Below are 10,518 nucleotides of genomic sequence, written 5' to 3'. Positions count from 1 at the left end.
TCTGGGTGCGACGAGGCGGGAAGGCCGTGGCGGGGTTTTGTAGTCTATCAGCCAGAACAACGCCCAAAATATAATTTATTCATCCTTTGAGCAGCGGTACATGCAAAAGATTCAATACTTATTCGGTATCTTTTTCAACCACAAGACCCAAAAGAAAAATTCTTTCTGCAAATAGGTTTTTAGGAGAGAGGATGTCCATATTTAGGTTGTGCCTCTCAGACAACTCAAAATAGATCTCCCATATAGTTGGTACACCGTTGAAAGCTAATTTTAGGTCTCTTGCTACCTATTTTCAATCTGGATGTTTAAATAGGTTTCTTATGAGAGATGGTCTCCAACAGCTTATGTAAACGGCGACGCAGACAAAAAAGGGTAATGAACAGTGTTTTAGGGGAGGAAAACCGGCTCCAACAGAATAGGCAAACAGATCATGTATTTTGGGTAGGAGGCCACCCGGGACGCTTATTTGCGTCGTCTTTCTCCAAGACGTAAAGTCTTCGCCGGCGAGGCGGGCGGCGCTCACCGGGTCTCGGAGGGAGGGAGGCCGTGCAGGGGAGGGAGCCCTGCCGACACAGCCGTGACGTCAAACACCCCCCCGCGCCAGATCGGGCCACTCCAGCGTCCGCGCGCACGGAGTCAATGGAGGAAGACGCAGTAGGTGTCGGGGCTCCTGTCAGCGACGGCACCGAAGTGGAGGTGGCGGCGCGTCCACCAGAGCCGGACCCGCGGCGGGGGGGCGACGGCGGTGCGGCCTCCTCGGGAGCGGCCAAGGCGTCGGTGGCCGCGGGCTCGGAGCCGACGGAGGGGGAGGACGAAGTCGCAGTCAAGGGTTCGGAGCCGACAGAGGGGGAGGAGGGAGCCGCGTCCGCTGGGGCTCCGGCCGTCGGCGGCGACGCATCCTCCAGATGCGGACCTGCTGCCTGAGGGACCGACGAAAGCGGGAGGGAGGGAGGTGGGCTGTTGGAGAAGGAAGGGGATGTGTCAGTGGCCTATTTACTGTGCCGAATCTAAATCTCAAAATGGGTCACTGATTTAGATATGAGATGTTGGAGATAGTCTAAGACCTCAGCCCTCATGTGAAGAGAGCAAGAATTCCTATAGTCCTCGACTAGTGAGCGTTGTTGGTGAACTACGGCGAGTGGTTTCCTATTCCAATTCTTCCCCGTGGAATTCCGATGTTCACTCAACAAGGAAGGTAACGTGGCGGCGCGGAATACTCTGCGACTGCGAACGCCGGTGCGGAGAGGGCATCCAAGACCGCCGACGATATATCGAAGTGCAAGATTTGGCACTAGCTAGGCTAGGCGCATATATATTCAAAAATTAAAATGCCCGAGTGGCCTGGCCGTCGCCCGTCGACACCCGCCACGCCCGGTCGCCGCCGGCGTCTGGTACCACGTTTTCACTTTTCAGAAAGCAATTTTTTTTTAATTAAAGCAAAATGAAGGAATAATAAAGCCTACTCCTACTGCCTGTGAGCGTCGCGGAGACGCGAACTACCGCAACGTTTTCCAGTTACTGCATCATTTTTTTTTTCTTCTTTCCACTGAGATTATTAAACCCATGGCAGTTGGACCTTGCAAGACCTTTTGTTTGGCTTTGGTCAAAAAGAAGAAACGCCTCAGATACGTCAATCCAGTAGTAACAGTAGGTGTTGACTTGTTCAAGATTATTGTCTTTCTTTTCTCCAAATTCAACAACTCCTTTTTTTATTTCAAAAATTCAAATAGAATTGCCTTAGCAACCAAGGAACTGGTTTCCGTGCTGATGTAACTGCAACAACTCTTAGCAGCCGAGGAAGTGGTTTCCCTGCTGATGTAAAACTTCTATGTTTTTTTTTGTTGTTGCTTACATTGAAAAAACCAGAGAAGCTCTGTTTGGTGCTCACATTTTATTTGTATAACCCCTTTCCTTTTAATGAAATGCATGTTTAGGAACATTTCGGCCTTTTTTGTTAGACATCTACTCCCTCTGTCCCTAAATAACTATAGTTCTCGCTCTCCGAGAAGTCAAACTTTTTCAACTTTAACTAAATATGTACGAGAAAATATTAATATTTGTAGTAGATACTTGTAACATTTAGGTCAATCCTCCTCTAGAGAGAATAAAAGGTTATTGACAAAAACGTTATCTCACTGTTTCTCTCCCCCAAATTTAAAAACATTATTTTGATAATACTTGCGTTGGAGAGCAAATTTGTTCTAGTTCAGAGGAGAGCAAATTTGTTCTAGTTCAGAGTACTCAGATAATTGCATCTTTCATTTTTAGCCCGCGGCAGCTCAGCATCCTTTCTACATCTTGGAGTAGCAATTTTTCCTAATAATATTGATGATCAAAATTTAGCAGGACAAGCAGCTAAAACAAACTTGTTTCTTCTCAGGGAGTGAGTTAGAGTATATCCAATATTTTTCAAAAAAGATAATTGGTAAATCAATAACACTTTCATGTCACTCAAAAAAATAGGAGCATGTTTGTTGGCCTTTTCAACTATTTACAAACAGGCAACATATCAGGTGCAAACCAACCAACCTATACAAACTTGAAAACTATCAATCAGGACCACCAGATGCTGATTCAATGGATAGGGTAAGAGGGCTTAAGCGTAAAAAAAAAGGCCGACGGATGGGGGCTTAAGTGCAAAAAAATCCCACCTCTCGTCCCATCCATTGGATCAGTATCTAGTGTTCATGATTGATAGTTTCTAAGTTTACATAAATTGATTTATTTACACATGATACGTTGCCTTACAAATATCTCACTCCTAAAAGCTACTCACTCCATCTCAATATACAATATTTTACGCACATGCATCATTTAAGTAGACGCTGTACTCCTCGGCTTCATGCCTGCATGCACCATATGTAGGCGTTTTCTTTCTTGCTACTACTATCAACGACATTTTCTCGTATATTGTGTTTTGCCTGTGAATCGAAGCATCACGGGTGGGGACTAGTAAAAAGTAATGGCTTTCTTGGTCTATGTGACAAGAGTAGTTGGCCTTTGTATACTTTTATAATTTTTTCTGTTGTATTCCAAATCAGTTTCGTTATTTTAATATTTTCTTTCTTTTATATACTTATATTGGAAACTCTATCCTTTCTCTTTATTTTTTCCGATTAGATACACGCATGTATCTTGCTGTGTTTGGATCGATTTCGTGAAAAGACTGAGAGTTAAGGTAAGATGCTATAGGAGAATTTTTTTTTTTACATTTGTATTGAAAACCTTCTCCTTTTTCATTATTTTTCTACACGTCCTTCCATCTTTAGATTGGGAGATTGTATATACGCATGTATCTTTCGTGGTTGGATCGGTTTTCCTAAGTGCGAAAAGATTGAGAGTTAAGATAAGAAGTAATTGGAGAGAGTCTTTTTTTCAATTTTATCAAAAAATCAAGATTGGGAGTGGTTTTTAAAAATCTCAGGAAATGTTCATAGAACAAGTCCAATAATGAGGTCATGTATTTAGCTATATGTCAAACAGTAAAAGTTAAGTTATACGATAGTTGTCTCTTATTTCAGTATACCACAACCAATCTATAGGGACTGCAAAAGAGTCGCTATAAGTCGTTATAGCGAGCGACCGATGTAACAGTCGCGATAAGTGGTGTCGCTATAAATCTATAGTGACCGACATGGTTTATAACGACTGATAGTTGGACGCCAATATTTATACTGACCAACCAATAATCTGTTGCATGTTTTAGCGACCAATGATTTGAGAATATCAAGCTTTTTAGCATCCAATAATCAGGTCGCTATGAACTGGCACAATATATAATATTAATATCATATTAATCAGATTTCAAACCTAATAAACATTCATAACATGTCGCATTATTCATCAATCACATACATAATTAAACCATAGCTGCCCACAACACTCATCAACCACATTATTAGATAAAGGTATCTCAAGTTTTCATTCAAGCCAACATTTAGCAATACATAAGTTCTATATCATCTGAGATTCTGATCCATGACAGGTCATCATTACAAAAGGAAAAGAACACAAACAACCTAGCTAGGTTAAATGACAGACACAAGGCATATGTTTGCTTGCACAATCTAACTAGATTCACTACAAAATACCTCATCTCCATCTTATCAAAAGCAAAATATCATTTGTTGGCTTCCTAGTCACATTATCCAGATTCCAGCATCATGTACACCTCCGAGGCCCCTCCACCTGAAACACCAAGAAGGTAATAAGGACATACAGTAGCAACTGAAATATATAGACAATGAGACTAATGTTACTAATGCATTACTCTCATAACTAAAGCAAGCTGTTGGCCACTAATTCGATGAAAAAAACACTCAACCAGCACTAGAGAAAAAACATTTAACAAGTGCTAAATCTACACAGTGGACTGTGCTAAATCTACGACAGGCCTGGGGGTGGGGACGACGGCTGTGGCGACGCCGGCGAGCGCACAACTGGGACGGCGATCGTGACGTAGGACGGCACCCGCGACGACAAGAACGGTGGGCGTGGCGCTGGGGTTGGTAGCCACGATGGCGAGGATTGCGGCTGCGGCAGGGATGGCCCCCCGCGAGCTCGTGTGAGGGCAGTGGTGAAGAGCCAGATGACATGCGGCTGCGCTCTGGTGTTTGAGAGATGCAGCTGCTAGGGTACGGTGGTGGGATTGGGTGGAGACAGGGTGGGGCGCGCTAATTTCAGTGCGCGTGAGTGGGCTGGGCTGAGCGCACCAAAATGGAAATGGGCTATATGTTTCTAGCGATTGATGGTTTAAGGTAAACAGCTAAATGTCTGTAGTGACCGATGTAGGTACAAGTAAAAATAGCGACTGGTGGTTTGTTACAAATTTATACTGACCAATTGTTGGACGTTAATATTATGTTTTAGCGACTGTTGTCCGACGCTACAGATTGGTTATAGTATAGTATCTGTATATAAAAACTTTTAATTATTCTTTTTACCTGTATCACATTTCTCTCTTGTAATCTTCCCTCACATTCACTCAGACTTACCACTGTATAGACGGCTACCATGCCTAGCTAGTTATTTGTAGGAGAGTCGAGCTCGATCTCTCGTCTTCTCTCTTCTAGACTTCTACATTAACTAGGTAGCGTGTCCGTACGTTGCTACAGGATAACGAACAATTTATACTAAAAACACACGGATCGCACGATAAGATAATAATACTGTTAAATTAAATACCAACGTTAAAGTGACATTTAATCCAAAATGCAAAGTTTATGAATTTAACACAGCCACAGAGTGCGCGGCGTCGCAGGCTCACAAACTCTAGAGCCTTCAGAGATTGGGTCGAATCCAACCTAGAGCCTCGGAACCCTACATCTTTTTCTAGACAGACTTCACTTCGGATGCGCCGGTAGCAATATCAACTGATCTCTAGTCGATGGACCAAGTCGTATGGATCCCCATACAATGGCTCAGACATGTAGATTTTATTCTCCTTGTACTTGGATACACTTGTTCCACTAAAGCTTTCATTGAAATGTTTAGACACGAACAATGTCTGATCACCGATGTCCCTCACCCTAGACCACTCTGGCGTACTGGTCGTGGAGGTTGCACTTATAGATCGCGCTGCTATAGGTGAAGCTCTGTGTCTCGTGGAACGTGCTTACCATGGCACCCACAATGTGTAGCTCACCGTTTGATTCCAGATAGCTACGGTGGCAGAGCCCCGCAGGTGGCGACAACGATGGCAGCAGCGTTGCTTGTAACACCCTAGGTGTTAGCCTTGCATAAATTGACTTGCATTGCATGAGCATGAGCATCACGCATTCATATTAAGCTTTTATAGTTGAAACATATGAAACATACTTGATATTTTATGTTTCTTTGTATATATGCATATGATCATGAGTGAATACATGCAAATGATGGATGTGAGTCACTAAAACATATTAGCTACACTTATGATGACTAGTGGAACAATGTTCATGAAGATCATTTTGTCTAATCAAGTACTTAAGTGATGTTATGCATGTTGACCTGGAAAGCTTTATGTGTGACCAATGCATGAAATGATTGTGTGACCTTACAAATAGCTTGAACATGTTTAGAGTGTCATTACGAACAACTTTGGTATTCATGGTTAGGGCTAAATTGGTCACTAAGTCATAGTTTATGTATAAGGCGTCTCTTGAATGTAAGGGGTTTGACCAAGTTTGAACCATATGATAGAGACCTTGCATGGATGTGTGCACTAAAGTAAAGTTGTAGTATTGGATGAGAGGGACAACTTTTATTTTTGGGTCATAGGCTAGTTTAGCTCCTAACATACTTAAAAATTGCTCACAAGAATCAGTATTTCATTGATTTCAGCACAGGAAATTTTTTCTAAGTCTTGCGTGCTTGCAGTTTGACGGTCACTACTTTGGGTTGACTTTACTCTCTATCCATTGCAAATTAGACCTTGTTTTCTAAAGGAGGTTTGGAGCTGGTACATAGGTCTACAAGTTTCATTTAGATTGCTTGCACTATGGAGCTAAGGATTTGTAGTTTGATTGCTTTGAAGTCGCGTCGTCAGGCTCGGTTCGGGGCTTTGTTGGCCAACTCGTTCGGTCTTCAGTGGCTGACCGGCAGCAGAGCATGGCCGCCACGTGGTAGTAGTGAAGCCACGCGTCACCGCTGGTCTGAGCAGCCAGGCCATGTTGAGCCATATCGCGCCTTCATCATCCCCGGCACTCACCCGCTACATCCCCGCGCTCTCATTTCGTTCTCTGCCTCTTCCTTTGCCCACCCACAGTAGACGCAGCAGCGGACAGCGCCGCCATCGCCATTGTCGGCCATCCCGCCCGCCTTGTGCTGCGTCATGTCGCTTCTCCGCCACCGCAGCAGTGCCATTGCAACTCCACCGCATCACCACGCCACCTCCAGTCGAGCACCGTGCCAACTCCATCGAGCACCGCGCCAACTCTGCCGAGCACCGCGCCACCTCCGCCGAGCACCAGCGCCAACTCCACCGAGCACCACGCCAACTCCGCCGAGCACCGCAGTCACTCCACCATCATCCCAGAGTCTCACCGCGCCCACATTTGCTTAGTAACCGCGCTCGGTAAGTCGTCGTGGCCACACCGCCTCCAACCGCCTTTCGCCATAGTGGTTGGTACTCTAGAACCGTCGTCGTGTGCAGCAGCTCATAGACTCATTAGATCCAGTCGTAGCGGTCACCGCCAGTGTAGCGCCGTCGTCCTGCTCTGCCATGTCGCCATTGATGCCGCCGCCGTGCTTAGCTCCGTCAATAGGTCCAGCTTGTCAGCTCAATAGGTGCGGGAGGTCATGGGGATCACCGTTGGGTCGGTGCCATCGCCGGAGAGGGTCATCGTCGGCGAACTTCGGTTGTCCCGCGCCGCGCTCTGTATTGCCGTAACTGACGTGTGGGGTCGACTGAACCAAGGGCTCTAGCTGGTAGTGACTCGATGGAGAAAGCTAGTTCATTTGTTTTCAGTTTTGTTGCAAACTTTGAAAAAAATGATAAGTAGGGTTGTAGAGATCCAAATCTTGTGAACCAAATTTTGTAGTGTTCCTTAGGAAGTGTAGTATTTTATCAAAATATAAAATCTGTTGCTTGACACTTTTCACTAGGGTTCCTATTTATGTTATTTTAAGCCTGTATGCCTTATCATTTTTGCATAGGATATTTTACTTGGTAAAATGGCGTGAAACTTTTACAGTAGTCTATTCGGTAGCACTAATAAGCCACTGTAAATTTCTGAGAATTTATGATGTACATTGGGTATATGTTTATTATTGAACCTAATTATCTAGTTAAATTGATAAAGACATTTAAATGAATAGTTTAGGATTGGACATTATGATTTCTTGAGTTTATTTGATATCCTTGAATTGTTGGTATACTTGGTGAAGTCAAATTTGGAATGGCTATATGCAATAGAAATATCGTTGCTTTATAATTCGGATGAGAAAGGTTTTCGGACAGATTCTGTAGTTTGGTATGTTACATAGTAAAAATGATGTTTACTGTAAAAATGGTTAATAACAAAGTTGTAGGTAACTTCTTCATATATCTTGTGTCAAAATTTCAGGACAATAGGCCAAAGGGTTTAGGAGTTATGGCTGTTTAAAGTTAGTATTCCGAAATGCTCGCTCTCTGGAATTTCTGGACAGCACTGGCTTGATTGTCTATTTTGGTTAAGATAGATTGCGAATTAGCTTTTGGTGATTAAATAAGAGTTGTAGCAAATTTTATAAGCTTTCCAGAAAGTCCAAGATCACATCATTTGGATAAGTAGAACGTCAGTTATGACTAAAACAAGTAGCTGTTATTTTGTAGGTATAGTAAATTAATTGTTGAAGTGTTTGATTAAGTAATCAAGAAGAGATATGCACCTACTCAGTAAAATGTGATGCACTTGTTATTACTTTGACACCATGCTATTAAGAATACTTATAAGAATGCATTCATCATGTATCATCATACTATATTTGTCAGCATGTATGTATTCGCAATATCTTATGCTGTATCCTATGCATATAGGATCGACAGAGGAGATAACGTTGCTGGAATTCAACGAAGGAGAGGAAGGGGACCAGCAGGAGATTCCTCAAGCCGCAGCTCCCGAAGGCGAGGAGCAGACCCTAGAAGAGCTTTCGGAGTGCCCTGATCACCGCCCCACTTCCTTTCTGAAAGGCAAGCTCCGGAGCATTCTAAGTCTCCCAGTATTTTACAAAATATTACTCAAGTCCTTATGATTGATGCATTAGGTTATAAGAGTTGATTGGAATTCACTTGATGCATATGAATTCCTTGTCCAGAATTGCTACCTTTAACCCTATGTAGGTCCAGAATCGAATATATGCTTAGCCATACTTAGACCGGTAGAAGTCGGGTGATTTCCTGTCACCTGCGAGATATAGGTGGATACCAAAGCATGGTTGGCTATATTTGCTATCATGGAAAAGAACCATAGGGTAATGTAAATCGAGGCCGGACAGAGTCTATGGTAGGTTGACTCATATGATTTCGTCTGTGCTGATTAAGGACCGTACCGTTGTTGGACATTTTGACAAGATTGAACGCATGCCTATCACTTAGCTGGCCGGATGACTTGTTCCGACCGCGAAGCCGAGTAGCTCAACTCAGGCCGGGCCCCACTCTGTAAGAGTGCGCACTCTGGATGGTAGTAAGGATGTGCGGGGAGCCAGACTAAGCCCAAGGGCAGGCTGGGCCTGAACGTACTATCATTTGGTTGTCCCCTGATTGTGCGGCGCTAGGCGAACCCGCGAAATGTGTACTTGAGTTGTACCAAAAGGTGACCTAAGGCTACCTGTGGCTCGGTAGACCCGGGTTTATGTTAGGAATAAATTCCTAGCTGGTTGAAATCGATTTGAATCACCGTCTCTCCCGGATAGTGAGAAACTTGGCTAGCTCCAACCTTCGTAGTAATTGTATTATGGAATACGATGGTTCGAATGAACATGGAATGACAATACCTGCTATGGTTACTATTGTATGCTTTTAAAATGATATACTACATATTTGGCACATGATAGTTGCTAATTTAGAGATGGATAGTCATAATTAACTTGATAACAGAATTATAATTGTATAACTGAGTTAATCGCTTTTTATGCAAAATGTTGTTAAGCTATATCCACTTATACAGCCTTGCATGATCCTTGGAGTCATTTTATTTCTGGTTTATGACGGGTAAGTCTAGCTGAGTACCTTCTCGTACTCAGGGTTTATTTCCCATTGCTGTAGATGGCACTGTTTATCATGGTTATTGTAAGAGTTGCTTCTATCCCGCTGTAGGATAAGGAGTAAGCCTTGGGTAGGCTTCTTTATAAATCCTTCTACATGCTTTTGTAGATTGTGATCGTATGTTGGCACTGTATTAAACTATGTTGGCAAATGCTACTTTCAAACTTAATTTGCTTCCGCTATTATCTATCAAACTTGGTTTGCAATAACTTTATTTCATACTCTGATGATAAAAATGTATCTGTGAACCTTATGTAATATGTGACTATGTATGTTGAATCATGTACGATCTTGGTTGTTGTAAATCATTTATCGAGACCCGTCGTGGTACTCGATGGACTACCGAGTTTATATGGGTTCAAGTATGACAGTGCGACCGCTTGCGGGCTGCCATTGTACTTATACTCTTATAATTTGGTCGGTTCTGTGATAGGTAGGAGTAGCGTCGGCGGCGTTGCTGCTGTAGACGGAGATTTCTCCTAGTGCAGTCGATCGCCAAGAACTTGTCTTGACAGTCCATGCGCTGTCGACTCCAACCCAGCAAAATGCGGCCTCCGTGGAGCACCCAAGCATGGCCATGGCCACGCACTCGCGGCCGGCGACGTTAGGCGATGCCGAGAGCACGATCTTACGGAAGAACACATAGCTCATGTCTTCTAGCTTCATGGCTCTGCCTGCAGCATCCTGCGTCCCCATAGCCGTTGGTGGGATGGAGGACCCACCGGCCGTGGACCCTAGACACGCGTTCCGATGAGAACGGCATCGCGACGTGTTCGCCTGCTAGCGGGAGCTCA

Source organism: Miscanthus floridulus, chromosome 11 (genome assembly GCF_019320115.1).
Source record: "Miscanthus floridulus cultivar M001 chromosome 11, ASM1932011v1, whole genome shotgun sequence".
Lineage (NCBI taxonomy): Eukaryota > Viridiplantae > Streptophyta > Magnoliopsida > Poales > Poaceae > Miscanthus > Miscanthus floridulus.
Note: the sequence above shows the minus strand (reverse complement) of the source record.